Below are 14,031 nucleotides of genomic sequence, written 5' to 3' on the forward strand. Positions count from 1 at the left end.
GAGTTAACGGTCCTAGGATCCAATCTTAGTTTTGTTGAGCAGCCTTGTGTAGATCATACAACTTCTCTTGTCTCAGTGTTCCTATAAATTTACTGCCAACACTATTAGACTCCATGAAACTACAGGCAGGAAGTTCTAGAAAAATTTTAAAAAATGACATACATGTATAATATTTCCATAAAAGAAAAATAAATATTTATACTTTCCAATTATTAAGCACTTAAGCATTTATAAACTAGGTGCAGGCCCATCATCTATTTTCAGGCTCATAGCAACCGTAGGAGGGAGGCATGGAGGCATTATTATTATAGTCAGCTACGTCAGACAGAAATATGACAGGCAGTCAGATAAGGTTAGGTCTTCGAGAGAGTCAGGGCAAGAGTGAGACACATCACAAGTGTAGCCAGAGACACATCTGCTTGCAACCAAGGTTCAAGATAAAGATGAGATAATGGGCCTGCATACTTCCTCAGAGGACAAACATCAAGCCTAATGAAGTCTAGATGGACACTAGTCACCCTGGCAGTGACCAGAGACATCTGGATCCATCATTTCCTAGAAGTCTTTGTTCTTTCCATGCACATTTTTTATGTGACTTGTTTCCCAATTGGACCATTATTACCTAAGCAACTATACTTGTAGCCTTATTGGTTAGTCCTAGCTCTAACTGATGTACCTACATGGGTTTTGCTCTATAAAACTCCTTTGTAAACTAGGGTCCCAGGCTACTCATTTGGGATCCTCCTGTCTCTCAAGAGCTATCCTGTTAAATATCTTCCTACTGTTAACCTCTGTTATTCCTAGAATTCATTCTTCAATTTTTAGAGAACACAAGCTTGGAGTATCAGACACCTAACAGGTTGGGAGATGTAATATTTCATATTTCATCTTCTGTATAATATCCTGTATCATTATCATCCACAATTTACAGGTGAAGCTCAGAGATTCATATTCACAGTCACTTCATGTATGATAGGATCTGCTGCATTCCTGGGCATACTGACAAGTGCTTTCACATGTTTCAAGAAGTTAAATTCATTGTCTAGGATCACATAGCTGGTAAGTGGCCAAATTTGTACTCCAATTCAAATCACCTGACTTTGAGGGCCTGTGCTAAAACAAGAGGATTGCAGTTTTGAGCCCAATTTGGGCAAATTTTAAAATTTCATTTTAAAATAAAAATATTAAAAAAGGAGCTGGGGATGTAGCTCAGTGCAAAGGGCCTGGGTTCAATCTTCAGAACTTAAGAAAATGAATAATAACAGAAAAGCCCAGCTCTCCTGCTATACTTTTCAGCTATAAGCAGTGAGAAATGGCTTTTTCTATCCTATGGCAGTACACTTTTTATTTTCCTGAGCCAGTCAAGGCTGAACATCAGGGTAAAGCTCACGTAAGGGTGGGATGGGAGTACAAGGGCCAATTTTCCATACTGCAGGACAGCAGCTGAAGCTTCATGGGAGAGCAGATCTGGTGAGACTTGAGAGGAGGGGCCAGGCCCTATATGCAGTCAGAGGCACTGCTGGAAGTGGAGGAATGCTTGCTGTGCTTGTGGTGTTTGTGAACCTTGAACTTTCTTCTGTATCTCCTGGACCCACTGTGGCAGGATCCAAGGGGTTCACAGGAGGTATGCCAAGGGCAGGTGGTGGGTATGGAAGAGGGCATAGACCTGAGGGTTGGATGAAGCTCAGGATAAAGGGGAGAGCCACCTGGAGGGAAATCTGGATTCCTGGGGGGTGGGCTCCTGAGGGAGGGGCACAGGAGCCAGGGGAAAAGGCTGTGTTGATAGGCAGTGGGTGCAGTGGATGCGCAGAATGGGAACCTCTAGGGCACCCAATGTTGGGTGGATGTGGCTGCCAGCATTGGGATTCCACATGTTCAAATGTTGCCCCTGGCCTTCCCACCAGTGTCTGGACTTGCTCCATCATTTTCTGCAGTCTCACACAGGTCTTTACATCACTCTAGTCCCTCTTCTGGGAGCTATTTGGATTTGATTGTCCTCTTTTGTGGAATGAAATACTTTGTTTAAAGATCTTTTGAGGTCTCATGAGCGGGTGCACCAAGAATCACTTTCTTGTAGGCTCCAAGCCTATATTCTATTTAAGTGAATGGTTGTCAGCCCTGGTCATACATTAAGAATTACCTGGGGAGTTAGAAAAAAATGTCTACATTTTAGTTCCACAACAGAGAAATTATTTCAGAATTTCTGAGGGCAAAACCCAGGAACTTTTTCTCCTTTTTTAAGAGTTAATCCTACTGTGTAGTTGGAGTCAAGAAGCACACTACTTTAGCAGAAAGACCTGACTCAACAGTCTAACAGTCAATCCAACTTTTTCAGAGATAGGCTCTGGCAAACATCAAGAGCATTCAGTGAGGAAGAGGGAAGGGCAGTAAAGAAACACCTTAGAAATGCCATTTGTTGAATCTCATTTTAGTGTAAGGTGAATAGCAGTTGATGGAGGTAAATAATTAGAGCCAAAGAAGAACAAAGAAGGAGAAAGGATGCACATTGAGGGCATACTCTTAAGTGAAATAAATAAGACACACATATGTAAATACCAAACAGTTTCTCTGGTGTGAGGAACTGAAAGTGTAAATGAGTATCAAAATGTGTAATAGATAATGTGAAATAGGAAGAAAAGTTTCAAAGGGGAAGTAGAGAGGAGGGGATGGGAAAGGAAAGAAGGGAAAGAAAAAATATGAGAAAAGGAAAGAGAAAGACATAGATCACACTTTAAGATAGATGGATGGCAGGTATTTCTTTCTCACCTCATAAAATCCCGCATTATAAATCCCTCTTCAGCCAGGCCTGGTGTTACAGGCCTGTCTAGCGCTTGGGAGGCTGAGACAGTGAGTTCAAGACCAACCTGAGCTACATAGTGAGATCCTGCCTCAAAACAAGCAAAAAAACAAATCCCAAAATCCACCTAGCTTAACTTCATTCATTCATTCGTTAATTCAATATTTACTGAGCATCCACTATATCTAGGTACTGGGGATATTATCACTGAACAAGGCAGATGCGGACTTTAGATTCATGGAATTTACACTTTAGTTTTGAATATAAGGCAATGGACCTGCCCTGGTGACCCTGAACAGCTCTATCTAGGCCCCACAGTCAGGTTCAACCACAGTCGGACATATCTTGGAGGTATGCCCTGTGACCCTCTCTGAAATATGGCAAGATAAGCAATATTATAAGCACTGTTACAAGGTCATTTCTCATTCACCTTTCTATCTTGTGGGGGCTACAAGGAGGCAGTTTCTCATCTGCTTCCCTGGTTCCAGTGAAAGCATAGAGCTTTCCCCATCACATATATGGCCCCTTTTGGTACAGCTGCAGTATATACTGCTTGGCTGTGGTTTAGAGTTGATTCTTTCACAGTAGAATGACCCACTGCCTATGTCACCTGTCACCTGGCCTCTCCAGTTCAGTGTAACCCTATATGGGGTCAGGGACATCATGACGATTTTGCATTTGCTGCCTGTGTCAGTAATACACTTTATCCATTTGGGCTGAATCTCTGGAAATGTGGTAAACCAACCTGGTAGCTGCCAAAGCCCCGTTGCTTAGGGACTGTTGGCTTGATATGGGGACAGACCTATATCAATTAGACAGAAAATCAATATAGTTTTACAAATGATGACAAATATAATGAAGCCTAAAGTGTGAGCTCCACACGAGCCCAGAAATCACCAAAACATTGGGAAGAATGGGCAATTCTTATTGAAGAATTCCAATTAATAAATAGAAGAAATGAGAAAAATATACCATTAGACATACACCATAATTGTTGTGGAAAGATGGACATTAAAAATCATTGGGAGGGGCCGGGAATTTAGCTCAGTGGTTCTGCCTGCTTACTCGCAAGCACAGGGTCCTGAGTTCAATCTCCGGTACCAAAAAAAAAAAATCAGTGGGAGAGCTGGATGTGGTGGCACCCACCTGTAATGCCAGAACTTGGGAGGCTGAGGAAGGAGGGTCCCTGTGAGTTTGAGTCCAGGCTGGGCTACAGAGTGAATTTAAAGCCAGCCTGAACTACATATGAGACACTTTTAAAAAAGCAAAGAAGAAAAAAAAATCAGTGGGATAAAGTTTGAGAAGAAATAATATATTTGCATATTTTCAAAGTATCTCCTTCAGTATATTTATTAATTACAAAAGGAAAAAAGTAACTTTTCAGCAGAGAAACTGTTTGGTAACATATGGGGTACTGGTGGTAATAAATGGAGTCCTGGCTCAAGAAGAGGTCACCATAGGTCTGCTGGGTTAATGGACCTAACCAGTGGCCATTTCCCTAGTTCTAGAATTCTAATTATATTGGAAAAGCTATGAAGTTGAGAGAACCCTTATATATGTACCTTGACCAGTAAACTATTATAGTAGGTAAGGGCAAGTAGAAATCTCAGAAATTTATCTCCCCCACTTGGTAGCAAGTAAGTAGGTAAATAAAGTTTAAAAGCCATATTGCATTATAGGGGGAATTACAGAATTTAATGTCCTCAAATATTTATACAATGCAGTCCCCAGTAGGTAGCTAATTCAACAGTGTGGTCCCTGAACAATACAAATAATACAAATAAATCAGAGTCGATGACAATAAAATCTCACAATTTTGACTAGGCAGTATTATCAATTTTAACTGCCATGTCAGATGTGGTATCTTTGTTAGAGCAGATTATCACAGCTATATGTATATAGCTAGTGTTCAAGCAAATATATCCTTTCCATACCCCTTAGAAGATGGAAATAGGAATGAAGACATTTCTCCAGCTTCTAAGAGGAGACAGTGTTTGTGGTCTGCTATCTTTAGGGGTTGCCTGGGCTAAAGAAAACTCCCTCACCCAATGTCCTCCTTCTTCCCAAGTGCAATTCCACTCCAGTGACTAAATAATGCAGGGGTAAAGGCCTGGGCCACAACCTAATTTGGGATAACTAGTCATTTTAATTTCAGAGCATCCCATGTACTTGGCCAACGCCTTCATTGGGGTGGCATCATAGCTTCACTTCTCCCTCTGCTCAATCCTCTTTTCTCCACTTTCTTTCCATAGCTGTTGATCTCAAGGGGAGCCCTTGATAAATATCTTGCACACTCGTTTCCCTCTCAAAATCTGTTCCTGGGGAGCTAGACTCTGTGACAGTTGATGTCAGGAAGTGGTCTGAGAAAGCATGTACTATGATAAGATTTTGGACATCACTCACCCTCTGCGTGGCTGATACTGAGGACCTTGTAGATGGTGCATGGGTATTCCTAGATGCAAATAGAAGTACAGTTAAAATATTTAGTGGTAGAAGGTAAGACATCAGCTATTGGGCTATGTAAGGCATTTGAGGACTATAGGGAGAACAGTGATCCTTTTCTTTTTTTAAGGAATTAGGTCTCATTACCTTTCCCAGGCTGGCCCTGAACTCCACTGCTCAAATAATTCTGCTGCCTCATCCTCCCAGGTAGCTGGGACTGTAGGTTTGCACTACTGCACTTGGCTTGAGTAATCATAAAAGGAAAGAAAGTTGTAGCTATTCTTTGTTGTTGTTGTTGCTATTCTTAAATTTGATAGACACTGTGAAAAAAGATAATAAAAAGTTGAAAGTGAATAGTTGCAATTTAAAGTTCAGAGTGAAAGAACCTGCAGCAAGATGAAACACAAAGCTAAGAATCCGGCCTAGGACTGAATCATAACAGTAGTCAAGCTCCAAAGGTTATTATAATCCTAAGTAAGGCAAGTCTGCTATGCCAAGGTCAGAACTCTGGTTGGGAAAGAATGGGATCCTGACCCACGGGATAGGGACTTCTGGGCCCCAAAGTCTTGAATTCCTGCTTCTCTGAACCTCTGATCCTGGAGAAATAGTCTGCTCATCCCTATTAAGAACAGGAAGGCTCCTGCCCATAAACTCAATTAAAGCTGAAAAAAAAAAAAAAAGAACAGGAAGGCTCCATTCACTTGTAGACAATATAGAGGCTTCTCCCTTGCAAGATAATGTACACCTGCACCCCGTCCTCCTGGTTGGCAGTTCAGTAACCAGAGTTAAATCACACTGTAACAATACCCTGGTAAAACTGTAGTATCTAGTCAACATGTACCAGCAGGGAGTAGGCATGGAAAAGAATCTGAGAGTACTGAACCAACAGAAGTAGGATACGAATTTGGATAAAAGATAGTTTATACATACAGGGGTACTCTCCAGGGATATAGAATTTAACACCCTGGAAAGGTTCTGAAAGATGGTGAGAACACATGGCTAGATGGATCGTAGAAATATGGAAATGTGTTGGCTAACTTACTGTTTAGATCTAAAATGTCCCCCGAAAGTCTCATGTGTTCAGAGGTGGGGCTTTTGGAAGGTGATTGGATCTATAGATGAGCTGTATGTGCTGTTAGGAGGTGGGGCCTGATTGAAGGTAGGTCACAGGGAGGATGACCTGGAAGGGTGTACTCTCGTCCGTGGCTCCTCCCTTCTCTGTCACCTTCCTGGCTGGTATGGGTTGAGCAGCTCCTCCACCAAGCCCTTCTACCATGGTGTTCCTGCCTTGGAGCCACCTAACCAGGGCCTGAATCCATGAGTCACAATAAACTTTTGCTCTTGTAAATTGTAAGTGTCAGGTATTTTGTCCCTGTGATAGTAGCGCTGATTATTAACCCACATTGCAGGTAGTAATGCTGAATTGCAAGCTAGAAGGCTCAGGAAGGTGACCATGCTGGAGTGGACATATGAGGCCAGAAGTTTCACTGGCATATAATGTTGCATGGAAGGGCTGAGGGGCCATGTTATTCATCCAGGCCACAATGAATGTGGTAGTGACAGTGGCACCAACATCACTAAATTCACTGTGGCTCTCCCCTGTAGGCTAGGGTAGGCAACAGGCGGGGGAAATCACAGAGTTGGGCAAATAACTAGGAAAAGGGATGATGGGAGAAACCAAGTAAAAGAGCCCAGATGGCTCTGCTCAACTGCCATAATCTAGGTGGGTATCACTCATAACGAGCTAGGTCAGAGTGGCAGCCAGAGCGACCCTGAGGGAGTTCTAGAGGTGTTTAATATAACACAGCATGCCTAGCAGCAAAATAGATGGGCAGACAAGAAGGACACTATTCAGTTTGTGAGAGCAAAAGAAGAAAAGCTTGAATGATCAGGATGCTGAGGGCAGTTTCTCCAAAACAAAGTTATCATCTCTTTCTGAGTGTCTGAACATGAACCAGTTCTCAAACCTGACCCTAAACTTTTGAGATCTGTTGGACTAACTTGCATAGCGGTACAAAAGTTCTTTTCCTCAAGACCCTTACATGATTCTGGCTCCTTGATCATGGACTTCTTAGTCTCCAGAACTGTATTGTTTTAGTACCACAAAATGGACTAAGATACCTGCCATCTAAAATGCTCATCTAGGATTTCAGGTACTCCCAAAAGTGCTATGAATATTAGTTTTGTTGACTATGACTATATTTCAGGAAACTGATAACCTCAGGTAAATCATAAGAGTCCATAAATTCTGGAGCTACACAGAGATGATCACAAAAGATTTAGGATTAATAAAATGGAAAAATGAAGTATGGGTAGAGAAATAAGTTGAATTAATGAGAATAGTGCACATAATCCTTGAGGAAGAAGTTAGATTTATTTATTTATTTGGTACCAGGGATCAAACGCTGGTCCTTGTTCTTGTGAAACAGGCGGTGGAACCACTGAGCTAAATCCCCAACCCTAGAAGTTACATTTAAATAGCATTTAAGAGGGAACGGGGATAAAAATAAGAACCAAGATATATCATGTAAAGGTACAAATTAGCAATGATGAATGTCATCATATTGTATACCTGAAATGTACCAATAAACTTAATGAAAAAAATAGATGTAAGAGTGTTTTCATTAGAGGAAAATTAAAACATTTAGGTTAGGTAGGATTAAGTGGCAAAACCAGGTTTGAATGTTCTGGCAACAGAAGAGAATAAAGAGATGAAGCAGGTAACCTAAGCAAGGACCTTATAGTGCACCATTGGAAGTTACAATGAAAATGGCTAAACTCAATAGGTGTGCCTAGGAATGTACTACTAATAAATACAAAGTCATCGGAATAACTTTTCTCAAATTTATTTCCTGTAGTGTTTCTCTGAAAGAACATTGTGTTCCTTTCTAAGCTTATTTTTCTTTGTTTTAATCATCATTCTCCATTACTTCCTGACTTTTCTGCCAAGATCCTGAAGGTATAAAGTTGGCAAGAGAGCATGTGTTGATCCATGGTTGGGCAAGCTGTGTGACTCAAGAGGCCAAATAAAGGGTGGGGCGTGGAAAACTTGCCTGGCCATGCTTTTATGCAAATAGGTCAGTTGGTCTGTGTTTTAAAAATGTATCTATTAATATGATATATGCATTTTGTCATTATTCCTTTCTATGTCCTTCAACAACATGATGCTTTTACTTGCATTATACCACTGATTTATTTTTGGGTTTTTTTTTTTTGGTACCAGGAATCAAACTCTGGACCTTGTGCTTATGAGGCAGGTGGCGGAACCACTAAGCTAAATCCCCAGCCCACCACTGATTTTATTTTGACTTGTATTAGAGTTAGCTTATTTACAATTCTGAGGATGCAAAATGGTGACTTATGGGACATCTCTATTCCATGGTTGTGCTTCATTTGTCTAACACATGTTCACATTTAAAAAATAGTTTCCAATATTTCAAAAATACAGTGGACCTCTGAGTTATGACTAGCCTGACATACATACGACTTGGGTTACTACTGAAATTTTAGTTTTAACTTATGAACAAAGTCTTGCATTATGACCCAAATGCTGACTGCTTATGCTTCCAGATGGTCTCAGATACAGATTTAACATTTAAAGAGTTCTGGAAGGACACTGACATCTTCCTGGATATAGGAGAGAGGCTTTGAAGGCTGTTTAGAGGAACCTGAGCCTTCAATTGGCCAACTTGAGTTAAAACCAGCCTTTAAAAATGAATTGAGTTTGTAAGTCAAGTGTCCACTGTAGGAAAGTTCATAAAAATATGGATTCCTGACTTATCTGAAACCATGGAACTTGATACACAGGGAGGGCCTCAATTTCTTTTCTTTTCTTTTTTATTTTTTTTGTACTGGGGATCAAACTCAGGACTTTGTGCTTGTGAGGCAGGTGGTGGAACCACTGAGTTAAATCCCTGGCCCTCACAGGGTCTCAATTTCTTCAGGACAATGACCGACAAAACAGTGACTACTCTTCATATCAACTTGATATTGAATCTGAAAGTTGATTATAATTTTTCATGGAACTGCCATTGCTTTTCTTACAGTGACATGAAGAAGAAAGTGGTATATTATCCCATACCAAGTTTCTATAGAAGTTGGGGACTGGGTATGTAGCTTATTGAGAGAGTTGCTTTTGTAGCATGTGTGAGACCCTCAGTTTAATCCTCAGCATTGAAACAAACAAACAAAACCAAACCAAAATATAGCATGAGAGAATCTTTGTATTTCAAGAATTGAAGGATATGGATGGCTTGAAGAATAGGTAAGTTTAGAAATAGAGAACTTGGGCAAAATTTTTGAGATGGAAATGTGAGAAAGAAGAGGTAAGTTAGGTCACTTTCCTTATCAGAAGTCTTATGGGAAGAATCATTCCTGGGACACACTGTATTCTTTGCCTTCAAATGAAATTTCCAGTGACCACCTACACTACATTGTACCAGGCATGGAGGATACCATTGTTATCAGATGCAGGGGTGCCCAGAGGTCCTTTCCAGGCTCTTGTCCTGGGCAAAGAATGGGGCAGCCAACCAAAGAATGTAGAGGCTTTACATTTATTGAAGGTAAAAATAGGGAAAAAAAAGAGAGAAGTGTTCTGAAGAATAGGAAGTGCTTTGAAGAGTGAGAGTGGGGAAAGGAAAATATGCCCTGCCCACAGAGTAGGCCACTGCAAGTAAAAGAAGATAGTGGCCATGAGGTCAATGGCCGCTGTCGTTTTAGACTACCATTCTGGCATCAAATCTGAACTGTTCTGTTCAGGGCTTGGAAGCTGTTCTGCGCATGTGTCTTGGGCATGATCGACAGGTCTCTGTGATGGGCAGGTCATGCCCAGTTGCTCTGTCAGTTTGCTATGCTCTAATCTCCTGCCTCAGTATGGTGAACCAAGGAAACATAGTCTCTATTTTCATGGAGCTCACAGTTATGTGGGAAAGCCAGACATTAACCACTTAGCAGTCCAATTATTTAAATACAGCATGATCAAAACGTGCATATTTTTCATTAATTTTTATAAGATGATATAAGAAGAAATATAAAAATGGCAGTTTTGTTAAATTTATTCAATACAAGAATTGACTGGTTGAAATGACACCTACCTGAGTGACACTTGGGCTAATCATTATGTAAACAAATGTGCTGCCCAAGTGACACTTGGGGTAAACTGCTAAGAGGCTGAAAACTACTATGAGAGAAAATAAGAAGGTGATAGAAAACAAGCACTAAAGACATTTTTCCTAATCTAGAAGTTCAAGGGAGCTTTCCTAAGGAAATAAAACTTAAATTGGGGCCCGAAGAAGAGTTAAGCAAAGAGGAAAGGACACAGTATTATACACAGGGGAATAGTTTATGCAAATATAGTTAGCCCTCTATATCCAAGAATCTAACCAGCCATGAATAAAAATATTAAGAGTATACTAAACATGTATAGGCTTTTTCTTGTCACTTTTGTTTTCTTTTTAAACATTAAACTTTATTGGTGGGGGAGGTTGAGACAGGGTCTCACTATGTAGCCCATGCTGGCCTGGAATTTGTGGTGATCGTCCTGTCTCAGACCCCTGAGTACTGGGATTGCAGGCGTGCACCTCTATGCCTGGTTTATAAGTGTATAATTGTAGGAGATTTTTTTTTGTACCAGGGTTCGAACTCAGGTCCTTGCACTTGCGAGGCAGGCAGCGGAACCACTGAGCTAAATCCCTGGCCCTTCTTGTCATTTTTCTTTAAACAATATAGTATAACAATAAATTACATGGAATTTGCATTGTTGTATGTAGTATAAGCCACCTAGAAATCACTTAGCCTATACAGGAAGATGTGTATAGGTTATATGTGAGTACTATACATACCACTTTTACATAAGATATCCGAGAGCACTCCTTGAACCAGTCCCCAACACATATCAATGGGACACTGTGCTACTAAACAGGCAGTTTGCCACCAGTGTAGATCTGTAGAAGTCAAGTGGCTGTGGTTAAAGACTAGGGAGGAGAATGGCCGATAAAGGTTAACAAAGCCATAGCATGCAGGATGTTGCAGGTAATTGAAAGGAGTTTGGATCTTCAGGGCAGTGAGTCTCATCGAATAGTAGTAATCTTGCTTGAACTTTTGCTTTAGCCGTCCTGTAGTGAGTTGTCCACCAAGGATTATCGTTCTCATTTTTCTCCGTGGTTAAAGTAGTTAATTGTTTTCCATAAAGGATTATTATTTTTTTTATTTTTTGAGACAGGATCTCACTATGTAGTTGAGACTGACCTGGAACTCACTATGTAGCCAAGGCTGGTCTTGAACTTACAGCGGCCCTCCTGCCTCAGCCTACTGAGTGCTGGGATTACAGGTGTGTGCCTACCACATCTGGCTGGGAGCATTTCTTAAGAAAGTAAGAGAATTACAGAAAATTTCTGAAAAACATGTCCTGTGGGTATGCACCCTGAAGTAGTTTGGCAGAATTACAAAACCTCGCTGAAACACATGCTTTGTAAGCATGCTCATGGAAACAGGGGTGGAGTTACAGAACATTCCTGAAAGGAATGCCCACTGAGCAAGCTCAGTGAAACCAGGAGCCAGAGTTACAGAACATTCTCATTTCTTTTTGTTTTTGTTTTTGGTTTTTTGATACAGGGTCTCACTATATAGTTGAGACTGACCTGGAAATCACTATGTAGCCCAGGCTGGTCTCAAAATCACAGTGATCCTCCTGCCTCAGCCTCCTGAATGCTGGGATTATAGGTGTGCACCACCATGCCCGGCTTTCCATATTTTAATTTTTCATTCAGAAAAAATAATGGAAGCATAAACTTCTGATTGTGATGGAAAATGTGCCTTTCATGACATAATATGTTGAGTTTAAAGCACCACTCTCAGCTGGTTGTGGTGGTGCATGCCTATAATCCTAGCACTCTGGGAAGCTGAGGCAGGAGGATCACAATTTTGGGTCCGGCTCGGGCAGCCCAATGACTTGCTGAGTCCCTGTCTCAAAATAAAATTTAAAAAAGGGCTGAAGATGTAGCTCACTTTGAAGGCACTGGGTTCAATACTTAGTACTGTCGAAAGCAATCAAAACAAAACAATCTCTATTCTTTCCTGGCTTATTAGCTCTTTTGAAACCAATGGGAGAGGTAAGAGTAGTTTTAACTTGCTACCCCTGACCCCCATGCTGGGGATGGAACCTGGGATCTCATGCTTGCTAGGTAAATGCTCTACCACAGCAATACCTTTAGCCAAAGATAAGAGTTTTCAGTCATTTCAGTTAGTCTTAAAATTTAGAGTATAGTAGTACAAACAAAATCACCTTGTTCATTAAGTCCTGTTCATTTGAATTTGAGCATTTTTTATATGCTCCTGCCATTGTAGCCTCACAGCTACTGCCCTAGTTCAGACTGTTATTATTAATGGCTGAACTGTGGTGGTCTCTTTATGCTTCTTACTAATCTTTATACCATTACATAACAATCATTATCATCATTTCTCTAGCCATTAGGCCAGCCTAGCCCATCACCATATTACTCTGTTGCTCAAAAAAAAAAAAAAACCCTAACAGTTTTCCAGTTGCTCACAGCAGCATTTCCAAAATGTAGTACATGACTCTACTCAAATTTATGTATTGCTTTTTCATATACATAAAGCGTCTCTGGAAGGATATACAAGAATTGCTAACACTGATCGCCTTCACTTCTTGGGAAAGGTACAAGTGGCTGGGGCAGTGGTAAGGAGATTTCTCATTATATAATCTTCTGCACCTTTTGAAATCTGTGGTATTACTTTCTGTAAAATGAAATAGAGTGGTTCAAACTGGGAGTGGTGGCATATGCCTGTAATCCTGGCACTCTGGGAGGCTGGGGCAGAATAATCAAAAGTTTAAGCCTAGCCTGAGCAATTTAGTGACTTAGACCTTGTCTCAAAATGAAAAGGGGATGTAGCTCAGTGAGAAGACCCTAGGTTCGATCCCCAGACCCCCTCCAATAGTGTAGTGTAGTTCATGATTTTCTTAATTTGCTAGGGCTGTCAGAATCAAATACCACAGACTGCAGTAGAACTTAATTTTATCACAGTTCTACGGATTAAAAGTCAAGATCAAGATGTCAGCTGGGTTGGATGCTGAGGCCTCTGTTCTTTGCTTGCAGGTGCCGACCTTCTTGCTGTGTGCTCATGTGGTCTTTCCTTCATGCATGTAGGCTCCTGGTGTCCCTTTGTCTGTCCAGATTTCTTCTTGTAGTGACACCAAAGAATAACTAATCTGCAGACCTCTGGAACTCCTCTGTGCAGCTCCCTCTATAAGGAACACAAATGGGGACATTACCGAAGACCTTTGTAGTGAGTCCTGGTCTCCTGCACAATGTTGAATAAAAGTGAAGACAGAAACAAGGCTTAGAGAGAACTGGTCTTGGGCTGATCAGTGCTGCTTTGAGCAGCAAAGACAAGGGGTACCAAGGGCACCCAGTATTTAACTGACTGTAAGTGTGGGAAGGCATAAAAGGTATGTTTTGAAGACATTTAGTGGCACAGTGTGAAGGTCTGGAAGCATCTGGCTGGAGGCACCTGGTGATGGCTGATAGGCAGTCAGGGATAGCTGATATGCAGGGAGGGATATAAAAGGGGAAGGCATTGCTTATCTTGCTTGGAGAGATCAAAGGATGCTGAGACTGGGTTGCAATTAACCAGAGACTTCTAATACTGGGCAGAGATAGTTGCTACATCCCTCTTCTCTGGTAGTTTGTTCCACAAATTAGAGCTGCCTTAGTCTCCTTGAACACTAGTCTCCATCTTTTCAACTCAGTGAGATTGCTGGACTATGGGTTGCT

General features: G+C 41.1%; 1 pseudogene; it reads left to right on the top strand.

Annotated features, from left to right (window-relative positions):
• The first annotated feature begins 1,401 nt into the window (after window positions 1-1,401).
• Window positions 1,402-14,031, top strand: part of LOC104855662 — a 170,789-nt pseudogene continuing 158,159 nt past the window's right edge.

The sequence above is a fragment of the Fukomys damarensis genome, unplaced genomic scaffold (genome assembly GCF_012274545.1).
Source record: "Fukomys damarensis isolate Sample0158 unplaced genomic scaffold, DMR_v1.0_HiC HiC_scaffold_39, whole genome shotgun sequence".
In the NCBI taxonomy this organism is placed as follows: domain Eukaryota; kingdom Metazoa; phylum Chordata; class Mammalia; order Rodentia; family Bathyergidae; genus Fukomys; species Fukomys damarensis.